The 19472-nt window shown below is 37.0% G+C and overlaps 1 pseudogene across 1 annotated transcript in view; it reads right to left on the reverse strand.

Moving 5' to 3' along the window:
- Window positions 1-325: 325 nt before the first annotated feature.
- The window catches only part of LOC149556373 (tryptophan decarboxylase 2-like), a 377028-nt pseudogene continuing 357881 nt past the window's right edge, over window positions 326-19472 (reverse strand). Inside the window, exons 10-11 of the transcript XR_016364544.1 lie at window positions 14716-14839; window positions 326-885 (exon numbers count right to left, since the gene is read on the reverse strand). The product of XR_016364544.1 is annotated as a tryptophan decarboxylase 2-like (transcript). The remainder of the gene's footprint in view (window positions 886-14715; window positions 14840-19472) is intronic.

A 19472-nucleotide genomic window follows, 5' to 3' on the forward strand; every position in this document is an offset into this window, starting at 1 on the left:
TCATCGGATCTGCAAAAAAACTCACTCATAATACTTATGCCATTTCACTCTGTCATTTCTCGAGATTGATTTCGTTGAGTAGTGACAAAATGGGAAGGTCTTGCATTTTGCTTGTATTGAAAGGTACGTTATATTAGATTTGTAGTAAGTTTGTGGCTTTTATGTATGCTCGTATAGCTCCCAAGTGTAAATCTCTACTAATGTTTTGATCATCTGCATATATTTCAATGACAATTTGCAAACCCTATTGTTGAGTGAAGAAAAGGAAAGCTAAGATGAATTAGCAGAATAAGAAAGCTAATGACAAACTTCCTTTGAAAATCTATTCAAAGCCAAAGCTCTATTTTCTTAATTTCTTTTTTAAATTTTAGATGTCTCATTTATTTGAATAATTCAAAACCCTAACTAACAAATAGCCTGTGACTGTCCATTGTTTGATTTTAGATGCTCTCTTGCAATTCTTGTTTGAAAACAACCTGCAACTTTTCATTTTCAGTTTACACTACAACTTTTGCCTTGTTAACACCCCAGAGGCATTATATATAGCCTCTAAACGCATCATTTCTTCATTAAAATCAGCATATGCATTTGCAGACTCGCAAATACAAGTAGAACAATTAGATTCATAGAGAGAATCATGAAAAACCTAATAATTACATACATAACACTTTCAAACCCTCTTTTTACAACTCATGAAAATTTAGTAAGGGTCTGCTTCAAAAGCCCCAAATCTCATCATCTGCAACATAATGAAATTGATCTCAAAGTTAGAAATTTGGCAATTATTTGTCGTGTTATACTTCCTCGCTTTGGTGGAATTGTAGCCGCCTTTCTCTTCACTTTGGTAGAATCAAAGTGAGATATAGATTCTTTTCTCTCCATTTCCTGCAACCAAAAGAAAAAAAAAAACCCTCTTCTAAAAAATTTCCAAGAGCTCAAAAGTATGAGAATTTTGACCATCGGCTTAACACATCATATAGCCAAAGGAAACTTCACTACTATGGCATGGCAGTCACTTAGTTTCTCTTAATTAGATGTTAATCATGTTGATTTCATTTATGAGGTTTCATGCTCTGCCTTCTTTCTCTGTTCTACAAGGGGGCATATTCCACAAGACTATATGATATTGTAAGTAGGAGCAAAGAAAGAATATTTTTGTGAATGGAAGTCCTGAGCAGTGAAGAAACAAATGTTGTAGCAGTAGTTCATTACATTGTAGATAATTTCAAAATCTAAATTATAACTCTAAGTCTATAGCATGAGTTGGATAAGAAGTTGTAGACTTTTTTGGATACAACTCCAAATTGTTGCAAATTTGTTTATAATCAGTGGCTTATTTCTTAGTTTGTAATCAAATGATTTTGCAAAATTTTACTTCTAGTTTCAAATAGAAAGGATTTGGCATTTCTCCAATTTGATGTTTGTGTATTGTTATTGTGTTCTTGTTGTGGTATTAGAGCTTTATTGCGAAGAGTTTTGCATTTCTAAATTGATATTTTTTAGGGTTGCAAACCTTTAAGGTGGCATCTTCCTTGATGTTTAGAAAGAAGTCAACATATGATAGAATACAATAAGAAAAGAGTATGGACTTCTACTATTCAACAAACAACTTAGTATTATTTTTTTCAAATATCTCCAATTTTAATATGTTTCCTAATGATGAATTTGTTTTTCCCTTTCTTACAAGTATTTTTGTATTTTTGTTTGAATAATAATTTCAATTTTTTGACTAACAAACAATGAATCATAAATTTATCAAAAATGGCTTAAGAAATAACCTAGGAGATCATTAACACATTAATATTTTCTATTAAAAAAAATTATATGTATAATGCGCAAAACAGATTACTGTAAATTTCATAAAATTATAATTATTTTTTGTAAAAACCTAGATTGCTTAAAATGTTGAAATTACATGCAACTTTTGAAATTCAAGACTAAAATAACATAAATTGATGTGTTACTGATTTGGATATTATTGATGTCATTTAACCATATACATGTAAACAATGACATAGATCAAAAGACAATATAACCCTTTAGGTTCAACATCTTGTAAAATTCTAAAAAAGAAGCAATGTCATTTATATCTGAGATTATATAACTTTAGTTATTTTTTGATCCAAAAAATGTTTGCACAATAATCATACCCTAAACAAGTATCACCACCAGAAGAGAGATAATGTACCATGGCCTTGAGCAATACTCTTCTTTGAATTGTCTGATCCACAAATTCAACAGATTGTGATATTGATCTGTTATTTGTTTCATAGCCACCTAAAATTGTTCAATTGGTTGTATAGAAACTTCCCTATCTAGATCATGGAACATGACACCTATTTCATTATCTCTCCCCATCAAGCTTGTGATGATTTCTTGATTCCAAAGAAAAGAAACATCTTTCTCTGATTCAATTAAGTCATCAATTAACTCTAGAATAAAAGATGCACCCATTGTTAGCATCCAGGCCACTGTTTCTCTATCGTATTCAACTGTTGAATCTTGGTAGCACTCCTTGATTCTTTTCTCTAACATCTCAATTTATGTTTTCAACATATAGATGTCCATATTATTGAGCCTTTTGATGTTCTCTCTACTACTTCTAGCTTGTGGTCATCCATTACAGATAGTTGTTCCCCTTTCTTGTGATGATAAAATCCAAAGGACACTACCAAAGGAACATAATTAAGCTTGTGGTTTTGAAGCCATCATGGATTCAAGAACCTCATAAATACACACATTTGAAGATGGTTGTAACATTTTATATTGATGGGATTTAGCTCCATCTTTGCCTTCTACAAATCCTTTAGCACTCTGACTGTGAGGGATATCTGGTTCAATCATTTCTTTTTTCTATCTGTTATCTACACATGAGAAATTACTACTACTTGTTTATTGACCAAAAGAGGAAAAAAAAAAAAAAAATTATATTACATGTTCTTAGATACAATGAAATGTAATAGAAAGTTTAAGGCAAACCAGTTGTCGAATGCTAGGGTTTGTCCACATAGGAATTTAATTTTTTGCTTTTGTCCTTATTTTTCATGTCTGTAATGCTGTCTTTTATCATTAAATAGAATTAGAAATGTTTATGAAATGTACCCTTTCTATTTTAGGTTAATGGTTTTAGATTTATGTTATGTGCTTCTGCATCTTTGATCTACTTATTTTGGTGTTTGTTAATATTTGGTTCATTTTGTGTGTATTTTGAAGAATTGTTTATATTTTGTGTAGTGGTTGAAAGCGATCAAGCTCCTTTTGGAGTTTGAGCATGTTTTTTATGTAAAGGGAGGACTTACATCTTCTTTTTGTGGCTCAATTGATTAAGGTAGGATATCATCAGTAGTAGAGGCTGAGGCTGTGGCTAGGGCAGAGGAGGCAGCTAGAGCACATTCAGGCATTGGTAGACACACACGCGCACGCACAGACGCAGGCCCTAGCAACGTTATTCATGAGCCCATTGTCCATGCAGGGGACATGGCTCGGCGGTCCTCTAGGACCTACCTTACACACCTTTCTCATAGGCAAACTGGATACTCAGAGGCTGAGGTTGAGGCTGCAGCAGAGCTAGAGGATGATGATGAGGATGATGAGGCTTGAGCTGGAGCCTTGTTTTTATATTTTGTTTACACTGTATAGATATTGATAGTGATACTGAATCACTGATAGACATATGTTTCAAACTTTCATGGATCTTCATCTTAGATTTATACATACATTTATGATTTGATGTCTTATAGATCTTCATGATTTCATCTTACTAATTCAATGATTTGAATCATTATGATCATTTGATTTTTATTTACTTCAGCTAGCATACAATTTACATTTTAGTACATAATGATAACATAGTTACGTATGTGATGGATTTTATGTTTCATGTTTATGTATGTTAGATTCTATTTGATGATGTTATAGTGTTTTTAAGTTATATTCAATAAAGGATGCATGAAATAAGTCTTAAATTGTTAAAATCTTTACATTTAAAGGGTTTTTTCAAATTTGCCGATTCACCGGCGATTCATCCCCGATTCACGATTCGATTCGGCCGTGCCGATTTCGATACGATTCCGATTCACGTTACTATGGTTTGTACACACAATCAAAACTTCATCAGTGCATGAATAATGGCGAGCATCTCCTTGTCATAGATGGAAGTATACTCATTCTGCTTCTAAGAGGTTCCAACTTTCGAACACAATGGGGTGATGGTCCTACATTAACATTGTCCAATGCCTTCTCTTGACACGTCACACTTCAAGGGATGAATGAAGTCTAGTAGTGCCAGAATAGAACATGTACTCATGAGTTCCTTCAGTTTGTCGAAGGTGTGTTGTGCCCGCTCAGCCCAATGGAAAGATCCCTTCTTTGTCAAATCTATTAGTGGTTCACTAAGCAATGAGAAACACTTCAAAAAACTTTTTGCAGAAACTAAGCACTCAAAGAATCTATGAAAATTTGAGAGAGTTTTGGGATGTGGCCAATCCAACAACTTGTCAATCTTGGGAATAGGATAGCTATTTTTTATGATTGTTTTGTTCAACGCACAGTAGTGCACACACATCCAAAGCGATCCATCCTTCTTTACTAACACTACTGATGATGGAAAGGGTCTAGAATTGGGTCCAATTCTTCCTTTTTCAAGGAGTTCTTGGATCATCTTCTCTATCTCATCCTCAAAGTTGTTATGATGGAAGTAGGGTGTGGTGATGACAGGCTTGGCTCCTTCCAACTCATGTGTTCTCAAAGCTACGGTACAGAGGTATACTCGATGGGATGTCAGAAAAGAGCACGCTATGCTTATCTAACATTGTTTGAAGCTCATCATCTTGATAGTAAGCCTAGTCCCCATGAATAGGCTCTTTGGAAACCAAGTAGTGTATTGCCCAAACAAAATCATCATGCTTGAAGATTGCCTCCATCTTTTGTACCGAGATTTCCTTTGAGCCTCCATTTGACATCCCCCTCAGCACTGCCCTTTTTCCATTCTCTTCAAAGGAGAATGCCATCCTCTTGAAGCACTATGCATACTAATCAAGAGTCTCCATCCACTATATGCCCAATATAAGCTCCAAGTCATCAAGATCCAATACAAATAAGTCATATGTTACTGTATAGTTTCCCTTGGTAATGCTTAGTTGTGGGACCATATGGTTATGTGACAAGAGGTTTCCTCCTACCAACTTCACTTCGAACCCTTGATGTGCCTCCATGTGCAAACCCTTTCAGTTCAAAAGTGACATGTTGATGAAAGTGTCGCCTCACTATCGAGCATGACCACAACTCGTTATCCCTAGAGTGTAACCTCTACTCAAAATACAATGCACCTTGAAGGACCAACAAATGTTGGGATAGCACCTCCTTGTCGTACCAACATGGAAATTCTCTCTACACGGTTGATGTTAACTTCTTTGGAAGCTTGTTGACCTTCTTTGGTTTCAAGTTCTTTATGCTCCTCGATGAACATCGCCTCAATATAGTGGATTTTTCCTTTGTCCATGCATCGGTGCCCTAGTTCCCATGGCTTCTTACATTAAAACAAAGCTTTCTTCTCCTAAGCTCTTACCTAGTGGCCTCACCCAGTGATGACTTTTTTGGTTGGGGTTTGTTATCTTTTTCTTTCAGAGCAAGGGGTGGTTTGGTATGTGACTAACTCTTGGAAGAAATAGAGGAGGATATTGCCATGCCACATGTTTTCTTAATTGCTTCAGTAAGCATGATGGAGTTGAATCCCTTCACCCATCCTTTCAAAGGTTCCATGTAATGTCCACAATTGGAACTTATTTGATTTATCTAATATTTCTCGATAAGGATTTGGATTGTAATGTTCCCTAATAGAATTAGTTATCCATCTTGTTAACATTAATTCCTTCATATCCAGTCATATTACTATTTGGCATAGGTGTTATCCAAGTTCCCTAGAAACCAACAATGGATTCCCTCAAAGTTTACGAGTCCAAATCCATAGCACTAAGGCTTACGGAACGATAACCCTTACCCTCCCTTAGGATAAGATCCGTTTGCATCCACAACTTGATGGGCAGAATCACCAGCTCTGATACCACTATAATGTTCCAACTCTGATAGCTTGACCAAGAGTCGCATAGAGTGCTTACTGGATAGAGAGAACATACTGCAAAGTACAAGCCATATGACATACCGAAACAACCTCAATAATCCAACCCAGTTTGTGCTAACTACTAAACATATGACAAGTATGACAGCAGTTGTAAGTGTACAACAACAATAGTGGTCATATGGCATAGAGAAAGTCCACACAAAAGGAGAATAGTAGGCCTATACGATGAGGTGACAAGGACGTACACTTAGACAAAATTCCTTCCTACACAATTACAACGAGACCTCATGTAAAATGATCATCGTACGGCATCAAGGTTGTACAAATGTAAGACTGTATTGTTGGTACAATATAGGTTGTATATTGAGTAAATTATCCCTACCATTAATAGTTATGTGTGAACACAAATGTCATATGACCTTCTTCATTTCTTGTATGTGGTAGGATGAGATTGTTGAGATTGGTTTTGAATATGGACACTACAAGTAAACAACTTTGATAATGCAATGATATAAATATTAGAATAATATATATGTTTCTTTTTAATGCTCACTATTGTATCTTATTGTATCTCTGTAAATATTAGAATATTTCTAATATTTAGGTGTAGTCTAGAATAGAATGTTTCTATTCTATTCGACTCTCCTCTTTGTATATATAGATCATTTGATCTCTGATTAATAAGTCAAGTATTCTGCCATTTACGTTTGTAACATGGTATTAGAGCCATTATCAGGAATTTTTCGAATTTTTTTGAAAATTTGGGCAGTCTTTTCCAAAGTAACGAGAATCGGAATCCTATCGAAATCGGCACGGCCAAATCGAATCGTGAATCGGGGGTGAATCACCGGTGAATCAGCGATGAATCAGCAAATTTGAAAAAACCCTTGAAATGTAGAAAGTAAAAAAAACAAGTTATTTTTTTTAAATTTACAACTCATACTTTTCTGGCTGCGGGCGATTTCTTGCTGATTTTTTCATCCGATTCATGCGATTTTTTTGATGAATTGCCGATATCGGCAATTCATGCAATTCATCCAAAAAAATCGGGTGTGGCGATTCCCGACTCCAAAAAAATCGCCCACCTTGAATCTTATCATTGAATCACCGATTCACGCAATTTTCGAGCGATTCTCGTTACTATGGTCTTTTTTGAGTGCAGTTTATGGTGTCTTTCTTCCACAAATAGTGTCATTTTTTACTTCACAATCCAAAAATGACTTCAGTGGTGGAAGCCAATAGCGTTTTGTTTAACAAATCTACCATTATTATCAAGAAATCTGAGTTTTTTTCATGCTTTTTTCAGCCAGGGCCTTTTTTTTGAAACCCTAATTTTTGGGCTCAGAAATTTTTTCTGATTACAAATTCTTGGTGGGTTTTTTGAGATCTCAAATGGGTTGTCATCAAAATTTTCTAGGTGCCTCAATTTTCGAGCCAGCAGATCTGGATTCTGACAGCATATTATTTCTAAGTTTTTTGAGCTCTTTTCTGGGTACTCCGATTTTTTTGGGTCTTTCATTTTCTCACCTCGAAGTTTGTGCCATTTGAGATATTCACGTATTATGAGCATCTATATCAGCAACATCAAAAATCAAACTCAATTAAAAAGCAAGCCAATGTTGTCCAACACTCAGAGCAAAAAGAATCTATCTACCATGCCTTATAGCCAACATACCTGCAAATCATGTGAAATCTTCTGCTTGGTACATAGATTCCAGTGCCTCCCAACATTTCACTCATACGCGTAATTGGTTTGTTGAATTCACTCCCTATTCTAACTCAGTAATCATTGGAGGTAGCCAGGCATACAATATTGTCGGCAAGGGCCATGTTCAGATTCAGTCCGGAGGAAGAAGACTCATGTTCCTCAATGTATGTTATGTTCCTGGCATGAAACATAATCTTTTGTCTGTTAGTCAGATTATGAAGCACTCCCCTCAGTTGGATGTCGTTTTCAATGGAAATAAGTGTCCGATTATTGATCGTTCTTCTCGCAATACACTTGTTGTTGGTCTTGAGGATCATGGTATTTATAGTCTTGTAGATTTAGGCGATTCTCTTGAGCGTGCCTTCATCGCCAAATCATCCACTCTCAGCAGCCTCTAGCATCAACGATACGGTCACCTGAACATTCAATATCTAGCACAACTTGCTCGAGATGATTTAGTCCATGGCCTACCTAATATCCTAACCCAAAACCATCATGTTTGCAGAGCTTTCCAAGCAGGGAAGCAACATAGGACACCATTTAAGGATGGTGAATCATGGCAGTCATCTAAAGTACTCCAGCTGGTCCACGCTAATGTATGTGGTCCTATGGATACTCCTGTTACTGGGAACAGGTACTTCTTACTCTTTGTGGATGATTTCAATCACAAAATGTGAGTATATTTTTTTAAGCAAAAATCCGATGCTTTTCCTGTATTTCAGCAGTTTAAAGCCCTAGTAGGAAAAGAGTCTGGTTCCCCCATTGGTACTCTCAGGACCGATAATGGGGAGGAATTCTATTCTTCTACTTTCTCTACCTTCTGTACTACTCATGGCATTAGAGGTCAGTTTACCACAACTCGCACCCCTCAACAAAACAATGTTGTAGAGCATCGAAACTATACCATCACGGAAATGGCTAGGGCTATGCTAGAACATAGAAATATTCCCAGAAAATATTGGGCAAAAGCAGTATCCACAACTATCTACCTTCTTAACCAGTCACCCACCCTTGCAATTAAACATAAGACTCCTGAGGAAGCTTGGTTTGGTTGCAAACCTAAGATCAACCATTTTAAGGTTTTTGGCTCTCTACCATATGTATGGATTCCTAATGCCAAATGCACTAAGTTGGATTCCAAAAGCCAGAAACTCATGTTTACAAGATACAGTCACACACATAAGGCCTACAGATTGATTGATGTAAACATTGATCGTTTAATCTTTAGTCGTGATGTTGTGTTTGATGAGGAACTCGAACCATTTCAGTTCTCTGCCTCCCTGCCACATTCCGAGATTCAGTCTTCAGCAATCTCTAACTTGGGTCCTTCTATTTTATATGAGTCATTTGATGCTACCGATACACCTCCTCAGCCACCTCCATATAATACAGCTCTTGCTCCTACTCCGGCTATTCCGATAGCATCTGATATTTGCTCCTCTACTCTTCGACCAAAATGGTGGGCTCAAACGATTAGTGATCTTCGTCCTAATGAACTCATGGAGGGTAGAACCTCCAAAAATAAGAGCATTCAGCATAACACAGTTAATGTTGCCTGAGCCCCAGACATATGCAGAGGCCAAAGGAATTCAAAAATGGGAACATGCCATGGATGTTGAGCTTCAGAGTCTTAAAAAGAACCACACCTGGGTTCTTTCAGATCTCCCTCCTAGGAAGAAACACATTAGCTGTAAATGGGTCTATAAGGTCAAGTACCATGCAGATGGTACCTTGGACAAATACATAGTCAAACTTGTTGCTCAAGGATTCACCCAGCATGAAGGCATTGACTATGAGGAGACCTTTGCCTTGACAGCCAAGATGAGCACTATTTGCCTTCTTCTTGCCATTGCAGCTCAGTATGGTTGGAAAGTTCATCAGATGGATGTGAAGAGTGTTTTTCTTAATGGTGAATTACAGGAAGAAGTCTACATGACGCAACCCCTAGGTTTAAAGGTTGTCGGTTCAGAACCAAAAGTATGTAGACTCCAAAAGGCCCTCTATGGTCTTAAATAGGCCCCTCGGGCTTGGTACATAAAGATTGATCAGTGCTTGATTGCTTAGGGATTTCAGCGTAGCCTGTCAGATAGTAATCTATAAATTAAACACTCTGGTAATGATATTCTTTTCCTTGTTGTCTATGTGGATGATTTGATCATTACTGGGAGTTCAGAACATTTGATTTCAAAAATCAAATAGGATTTGTGCAAAACTTTTGATATGACAGATCTCGGATTGCTTCATTATTGTTTAGGTATTGAGGTTTGGTAGACTGACAATACTATTTTTTTGTCTTAGTCCAAGTATGCTAGAAATTTGCTTGACAAGTTTAAAATGCAAGATTGTAAACCTGCCTCCACTCCTATGGAGACTAGTCTGAAATTGTTCGCACAATCTAATTCTCCTCCTATAGATGAAACACTCTTCAGGCAACTAGAAGGTAGTCTCATCTACCTTACTACCACTAGATCTTATCTCAGTTTTGCAGTCAGCTACATCTCACGGTTCATGACGAACCCCAACACTGATCATTGGATTGCAGCGAAACATGTGCTGCACTATGTACATGGTACTTCAAACTATAGTCTTCTTTACACAAGGAGTGCTTCAACTTAGTGGATTCACCGATTATGATTGGGCCGGCTCAATTGATGACAGGAAATCTACTTTTGGTTATGTGTTCAGTATCGGATCTACAACAGTTACCTGGACCAATAAGAAGCAATAGGCATAGGCACTCTCCTCTACAGAAGCAGAATATAGAGGAGCTGTCAAGGTAGCTTGTGAAGCAGTTTGGCTCCGTCAGATGCTTGCAGATATGCATATTCCTCAAGTAGGTCCGACTTCTTTGTTTTCAAACAATCAAGGAGTACTCAAACTTGCTAAGAACCCAGTGTTTCATGAACAAACCAAGCACATAGAGCTTCATTGCCATTACATTCGACAGTTAGTAGAAGATGGATCTATTCAATTACCCTATGTCCCTACCTCAGAGCAACTAGCAGATATTTTCACAAAACCCCTTGGTACTAACAAGTTTGTTAAATTTAGGGGATCTATTGGTGTAGTAAATAGATTGAGCATTAAGGGGGGGTATTAGAATAATATTTATGTTTCTTTTTAATGCTCATTATTGTATCTTATTGTATCTCTATAAATATTAGAATGTTTCTAATATTTAGGTGTAGTCTAGAATAGAATGTTTCTATTCTATTTGACTCTCCTCTTTGTATATATAGATCATTTGATCTCTGATTAATAAGTCAAGTATTCTGCCATTTACGTTTGTAACAATAAATGCAAGAAGAATCAATAATGAATATCGATAGTCACCAAACACAAGTGACAAATAGAAATATCCAAATAAAAAATAACACCAAACACAGAGCATATGCAATGAAAACATCGAGTATATACCTGGATGTATGAAGACACAAAACATACACAAAGTATACACATGATTTTATGCAGACACAAAATAAACACACAAATAAAATGCATTACTAGACCCTTCTTATAGTCTAAAATTGCATTAACATATATGACTTACATCTATGAAATGTTCCATGAAGATGCACCCTAAAGGAACCTTAGTGAGATTTTAATTAAACATATTATGGTTTGTCTATGGAGAGTGGTTAGATAATCTTTTCCTAGATTTTGGTGATGTAATTGTTACAGCTTTGCCACAAAGCTCCATTGGTTTATTTATCCATTATTTGATTGGATCTTATTGAGATCTCTGTCATCATGCTTTATTTTCATGTTTAGAGTTATGTTTGTTCCTTTGTTGAGTACTACCTCTATTTTGTGGGCTTGGCATCTTGCCCACATATATGCCCATGCTCCCATGGTTATTTACATTTGAAACACCAATTCTTTCTTTTTAGGTTATATTTCTATTTTTCAGCATTTCCATCTTGGCATACATGTTTGAGTTCCCAATTCTCATTACAATGGGAGCATGTACTTCCTCAAGGTTCCTTCTTATGCCTTTCATTCTTAAGAGGATGCTTGGAGTGTGTATTTGAGATAAAGCTTTTGGCTTATATCTTCAAATTTTACTGCATTTTGAATTTCATTTTCTAAGTTTCTTGCATCCAAGGTTCTAATTGTATTTTTGATTGATTCCTTCAATCCCTCCACAAATAGGTGAGGCTTCCTTAAGAGATTTCTGGACCATGACAAAGATATTTGGAATTTGGTGGCAGATTCTTCAACTGCCCCTTGTTGCTCAAGTTGCATTGAGTCTTTTAAGTACCATTTTGGATGCTTTTGATTGAATCTGCTAATGAGTTTTTGTGTGAATTTGATGTAAGAGGTTATGTGTTGGTGACCTTGTGTGATAAGGCCATGGTTCCACCACTCGTGGGTTATTCCTGAAAATGGGAGCATTGTTAATTTAATGGCATTTTCCTTCATCGTGGGTTTTAACAAAACAAAACTGTCTAACTTACACCCATGAATGTGTTGTGGTTTTGTTCGATCTGTCAAAGAGGGGTTACCTTACTCACCCTTTCCTTTAGATCCTTATCTACTTGTCCCTTTCTTTTCTTATTAGGGATGGATCCTTATAAAGAACATTTCTCTTGAATTTAGGATCAAGTTTAGAGTATGCTTCACAATTTCATTAACAGTATCCATAGGTGGAACTTTTGCTTCTTCTTCTTCTTCCATGTTTTCCTCCCTTGGTAGAAAGGGAGGTTTTCTTGGCTTGGGGTTTGATACCCTTATTGGATATACAATCATTATTCTCAGAATGGTTCAAGTAAGTATCCTATCCACGAGAATTGTTATTTATATTTTAATGACTTGTAGGATTTAGTTGGTCCTTTCATTCCTCTCACTCTATTCAACGAGGTCTTGAGTGGGTTAAGTGGTTTGTTCCATGAAGGCTCTCAACTCATCGTTCATTTGTTCACTCATAGCATATTTTGGTGTCGGTTGTTCAATATTCAAGCTTTCTTCTTTCTCTTTCTGAAGCCTTTTGAGCCCTTGGGCTAGATTGCATCAAATGATTTTCACAAACTAACGGTAAAGATGCTATGATGCCACTTGTGATGTGCCCCTCCTATTTTGTCCTAGAATTTTCCCTGAAACTACAATTGCAACAATTTAGAGTTAGGATTACATCTCATGAATTAAATACCTTTCTATTGATGTACCTCAAGAATTGAATCCTACAATCAAAAACTTTATATACAAATATCCACATGTGCACGCGCACTCACACATATACACTTGGATTTAGGCATCACATTTTTTCATAGATTATCAAATATATTCCAAAAACATATTAGATTTTGGAAGGAGACACATGATGTACCTGCCTGAAGTCATCCCCAGATTAAGCCATCGAACTTTGACCCTCTTGGCCTCACTGGTAGGCAATATGTACATCCACTTGAGTGGCGTGCTCGTACCTAGTTATTCCATCCTGTCTCATCTTCCGACAAACACCCACCATCTTGTGGACTTGGACAGAAGTTCCAAGTGAGTTCCTCAACTCTCTGACATGAAGCCCCTCTAGTCCATTTTAGGGCAGCTTATATGTCTTGGCACACCCCTCTACTTACACTTCAAGCCATTCCTTTCAAGATGGGATACAAACTGTTACTTACATTCACATGTTCATCATCATAAGAAATTCAGTCATCCATAATGATAATTGCATAGTTGTAGAACTAAACATTATATAGATTGATAGAAACAACTAGCATTTGTTTATGCAATAGGCATGATGAGTCACCAGAGTAGATATACCGATAAGTTTATGAAGTTCTATTGTATAGCCTCTTTCTGAATGTTATTGGTCTGCAGATGTTCTCTTACAGTTTTTCTGTATGTACTATGAATACACTCTTCTGAGTATTAGAGAATACAATTTGTCTTATATCCTCTCAATACTGTTGTATACTCCCAGTTTGCTATGGATATAACTGTGACTTGCATTTCACTTGCCTCTGTTCAATCCTACTTTCAGATCACTGATTTCTTCATTGGTGCCTTTTCCTGAGTACATGTTTTCGCTGATGCTACTAAGTAACTTTTCAGATTGCTGTAAGCCTGTAAGTATCGACCGCTCAGTATTTCATTCCTTCCTCCCTTTTTCCCTTGGAGTCAATTCCTTAGATACATATATATTCCCCTCATGGAACAGGAGGAAATGTCCCTTCCTTAAACTTAGAGGGTGGTTTCTCTTCATCTTTTAATTTCTTTACCTAATCCCTCCTATAACAAACAGTTTCTAGACAAATTGATGTTTGTAAACAGCGATAAGGATAAAGTTTAAACAGTGATTATTTCATTTGATCGCTCCTTAACATTCATAATCTTAATAAATGGGATTGCCATGTCAACAGTGTTACTTTCAAATGATCACTGCTTGCTAATGCTTATTACAGGAGGCTTTGATACTTTCAAAAAATATTAAATACCTTGTTTGCTATGGCAGGGATATGACAACAGTGTTCAGTTTCTTTTCCCCTAATCTTAGAGTGTTTTTGTTTATCATATGCATTAACTTTTTCTTATAGCGGACAATGTGATTCTAAGATAAGGCCTAAACTTCCCCCCTTGAAAGCTTAAATTCAGACTGATTTTTTTTCAAAATGTCGCAGAGTACCATTACTATACAGAAACATGACAACTGTTTGTTCCTTCAGAGTTTCCTAAAAAACTGATGATATAATACATGAACAGTAAGAAATCTGTAGTCATGTTTATGTACTGCAACATAGCATCTTTTGTCAAATTTGAACTAGAAAGACATTTTTCTAGCATGATAATTTACATAACAGAACATCCCCCATCATTTTTCTGCTAATTTAAAACAAGAACTCCATAGCCAACCAGATAAGATTAAAAAATGAACATCTCAATGAGAGATTAAAAAATAAAATATTTCCATAACTAGATATGAGAATACCTTAAATCTGGGGTCTTCTCTAACAAGTTGCTCAAAATGCTTGGCAAGATCAATATGGTTCCGAATATATGTTTGTAAATTTGATACACCGTATAACCGCAAAACCATCCACAACTTTAAGGATCTACATGTTATAGAAAAACAAGAAAAATGAAATGTATAAATTTAATAAATTTATATTATTCAAATCTATCAGCTTCTGCTGAAATCTCAAAAAAGATAAACACTGAAAAGACATACATGAATTGTATAATGTGACTGACCCAGCCAATAAGATTTGAATAAAACACATATCAAGCCTTTTGAAAGGAACATATCGGATCATATTCCCATTTAACCCCCTATACACCCATGGTTGTGACCTCTGTGTATACCCCTTCAAACATATGGTTCATGTCGATCAGGGACATCATTATAACAGAAGGATGTGGCACCTTCTCTCGTTAAACTATAAATATACTAAAGGATCTGTTGCTATATTTGACCAGCTTCATCATATAAAAGAATGGCAGAAAATGATATTGACAGCTAGAAAGTCACAACATTGAAATTTCTCATACTCAAAGGTAGAATATATAATTAAGACACCTAGCCGTTACTACAAAAATATTGCTGTAATTTCTAGTGGTTGAGAAACTTGTGTCACATCCATGGATCTTGTTTCCATTTAGGCTCTCACATAAATGTCTGACAGAAGTTATAGCCATGGAAGAAATGAAAATTTTCAGGTGTGTTACCAATCAATTTGTTCATGAATTAGATTCAAATTTCCGCAATAGAAATTTCTGACAATAAATGTGACTTGATGATGTGAAAGTGAGTTTGTGGCTTTTGACAAAGGGTGTTTTCAGAATTGAACATATTCAGAAAATAATCACAAGTAATTTTCCCTAGTCATAAACAACGGAATTTTACTGAACTAAATGTCACATGAGTTTTAGAGCTAAATTATATCTCATTTTAATTTACCTCTTTGATTAGGGATCATGGAAGATAGGAAGGATTAATTGTTTTTTCTCCAACTCTTCTTTGCAATGGTCTGGCTGGATCAAGTTAATCTTCTTATACTAGTGCAATTGTAAATTTGTTGCCTTTTCAATATTTTGCTAAGAAAAGGAGCAAGTCCATACTATCCATGATTTTCAGCTCTGTGTACATTTGTGCTTCCTTGCTGGTTTGTAGTTAATCATGTCCCTATTTACTAGAAATTCAAGTATAGGTTCCACACTCACTACATAAATTCAATTCAAATAATAGAACCTTTGAATGTGGCATACATAAACGAAATAGCAGAATGCAAACAGAAACAAACATATAAATATAATAAAACTTTTAGCCAAAAAACTAAGTGTGAGAAAAAATATTGTCAAACAATCACTTCCTGCCATTGGAGTGTGCTTACAAGAAACTACTTCTACACTTCTTTTAGCTTTGTTTTATGTAACAAACACTCTTTTTGCTTTGTTTTCTGATTTGCAGTGGTTTATAGAAGAGAGAAGATAACCATAGTTACACCGCCCTGCGGAACAGGGGGATGGTGGGATGGGGGAACAAGTTTCCGAAACGGGGGGACAGAGGGGCCTTGACTTAGGGGCAGCGGGGGGACAGCGGAGGGGGACAGAGGGGTGGTGGGGGGAGCAGGGGTGTATATACTATACATATGGTACTTAAAATGCTAGTTATGAAAAGATATACTGCAATATAAGATATAAAGATGTAAAAAACTTAAACATTGAACATTGCTTGAAGTTTTGAACTGGAACATCATGATTCATTATCAAACAATGAACATTGAACATCAACAAATGAAAGAGTGTCAAATTATATAATTTTTAATTTATAATATATATCAAATCAATAATATGAGTATCTACTATCTAATCAATGATCATATGAGTCATGACATAAAGATGATTGCAATAAGTAACTTGTGCCATGGATCAAGATATCAAAATAAGTATATAATGCAAACAAAAACTACAAGTCTCCAAGAGTCCAAATCAAAATTCCAAATGAACGATCAATGATCATCCCTTGGAAGTCCAAGTGTCCCCCCGCACCCAAAGGGGATGCGGTCACGTCCCCCCACACCCACAGGGGACGCAGGGACATCTCGCCGTCTCCGGCTTGTAATGTCCCCGACAAAAATAAATGTATTTAATTAATCTGTGTAACAGGCCGATTATTTTTAATTCATCCCGGACCCATATTTTGTCTTCGTAGTTTGTGTCACTGTCGGCTATCTTTGTACACCCTCGAAATGGTTTCCCGACAGGTATTTAAGCACGGCTATAGGTAGTTTGTAGGTATGCTTTGGATTATATTCTCTATACTGCGGATTCTTGCTGGAGTTCGGCATTGTTCGCCATTTCGGAAGTGAAAGACCTTCCCTATTTGGCTTGCACGATTTTGGTGGGATTCAAAACCTCACCCTATTCTGTTGGTGTTCGATCTGTATCTGGCAATTTGAAGGCATAATCATATATCTCTGTTTTTGTTGGTGAGTCTCTTAGCCTTTCGACTGCAACCTGTGTATGATCTGGATCTATTGTATGATATATCTTTGTTTGGTTTGGTGTTCTACTCATTCAAATCCTAACAACCTCTCCTTCTGGTCACTGTATGGCTTACTACCGTACGGATCCCCTTTCTACTGCACGGCCTTCCTAAGACACTGTACGGCCTTCACTTGCTGTGCACCCTCCACACCGTACGGACTTGATTGCCTACTCTCCTGTAGACCATTGTACTGCATATTCTCCATCCCGTACTGCATACCTCGTATGACATCTGCACCATACCATTTTCCATTTTCTCCGTATGGCCTTCTATACAGTCCGTACGGCTTCCTAGCCCATCGTACGGAATCATAAGACTCCCGTACGGTCATACTCCCTCCCGTACGGACTTCCTGTTCTGTACGTAGGCCTTCCAAGCATGAAGTACGGTTGTTTTTGGGTCTCAATGTAGTGTATGGCTTCCAAAATCCACAATATTAGGTTGTCCACCCAGGTTCAATCTACCGTATCGTCATTTAGCAGAGCGTGGAACATTACAGTGGTATCATCTATTATAAGGATCGGATCTACCTAGTGCCAAAATCAAACTTGAAGCAGAAGATCTTGAAGGAAGTGCATGACTCCCCTTTGGCTGGACATCCTAGCTTCCTTAAGACCTACAGAAGTATTCGGGAGAGATTTTCATGGAAGGGACTGAAAGGGGATGTGTTGCAGCTTGTCAGAGAATGTACTATTTGCCAACAAAACAAATCCGAACACACTCTTCCTGCCAAACTATTATAGCCTCTACTGATTCCCGAACATAAGTGGGAAAGTATATCAATGGACTTCATAACAAGTCTTCCTAGGGTGAATGGAAAGGACTGCATCTTTGTGGTAGTTGACAGATTGACAGAGTATGCTCACTTCTTCGTCATCCCCTTGGACCTTTCGACTGCACAGGTCGCCAAACTGTTTTTCAGAGAAGTCTTTCACCTGCACGAGTTACTCCGAAACATTGTCAGTGATCGAGATGGACTATTCATCAATATCTTCTGGACAAAACTATTTCGGATGGCAGGGACTAAATTATAACCGAGCACGAGCTACTACCCATAGACAGATGGCCAAATTGAAATTGTGAACAAATGGTTCGAAGGCCACCTATGGAACTACATCTTGGCACGACGACGCGCATGGGTGAAATGGATCCATCTTGGGGAGTACTGCTACAATACCACGTATCACATGTTGATAGGGATGGCGCCATTCAAAGCTCTATACAGGCACGAACCACTCTCCTTCATCGATGCAGTGTTGGACAACAACCACACTCAAAGGGTGAAGGATTGGCTTCAGGAGGGACAAGACATTCTGAGGAGCTTGAAAGAAAACCTTCAGCAGGCACAAAACCGACAAAAGGTGTACGCTGACAGACATCGAATAGAGAAGTTTTGAGGTGGGGGATCTGGTCTACCTCTGGCTTCAACCATACCGACAATCCTCACTAAAAGGAACAGGGAAGGAGAAACTGAAGCCCCGATTTTATGGTCCCTACCGCATGATCCGTCGCATTGGTGAGGCAGCGTACGAACTGGAGCTTCTCGAAGGTAGCCGCATTCATAATGTCTTCCATGTTTCTTTTTTGAAGAAGGCTATCAGGCAAAACATCACCGTCACTACAGATCTTCCACCACTCAATGAGGAAGGGAAACTCATTCTGGAACCTGCTGAGATTCTCGAAGTGCCCGAAAAAGTCTTGCGGAACCGAACTGTTAGGGAGTACTTAGTTCTAATTGGTTTTTAGTAGGTTGTTGTAAATGTGTTTGATATGGTATTTATTGTCGCACTAATTTTCTTTTCTAAATTACTAGTCAATACTTTCAGATTGCGTTCAATAATGGAAACAATACATAAAATAGAACTTGCATTCTAACATAAGTAATCAAATGTTAATAACACATAAAATCCTTTTAACTTCGTAAAATGTGAATTCAGACTTTATATAATAGTCTGAAATACATTGTAGACCCTGAACTTGCTCAAACAATAAATAAATATTGCATTTGCCTACCAACTATCACTGCTCATATCAGTATTCGGCTTCCTCTAAAGCGTCCTTCAAAAATACCCTAAAAACTTGTTATCCCTGTCTAAAACTATACTCCTCACTAGCCCATGCAATCTTACAATCTCCTTAAAGAATAATTCAGCTACATGTACTGCATCCGATGTCTTATTACAAGGAATGAAATTTGA

Source organism: Cupressus sempervirens, chromosome 5, assembly GCF_028749045.1.
Source record: "Cupressus sempervirens isolate cs-2001-9-10 chromosome 5, ASM2874904v1, whole genome shotgun sequence".
NCBI lineage: Eukaryota > Viridiplantae > Streptophyta > Pinopsida > Cupressales > Cupressaceae > Cupressus > Cupressus sempervirens.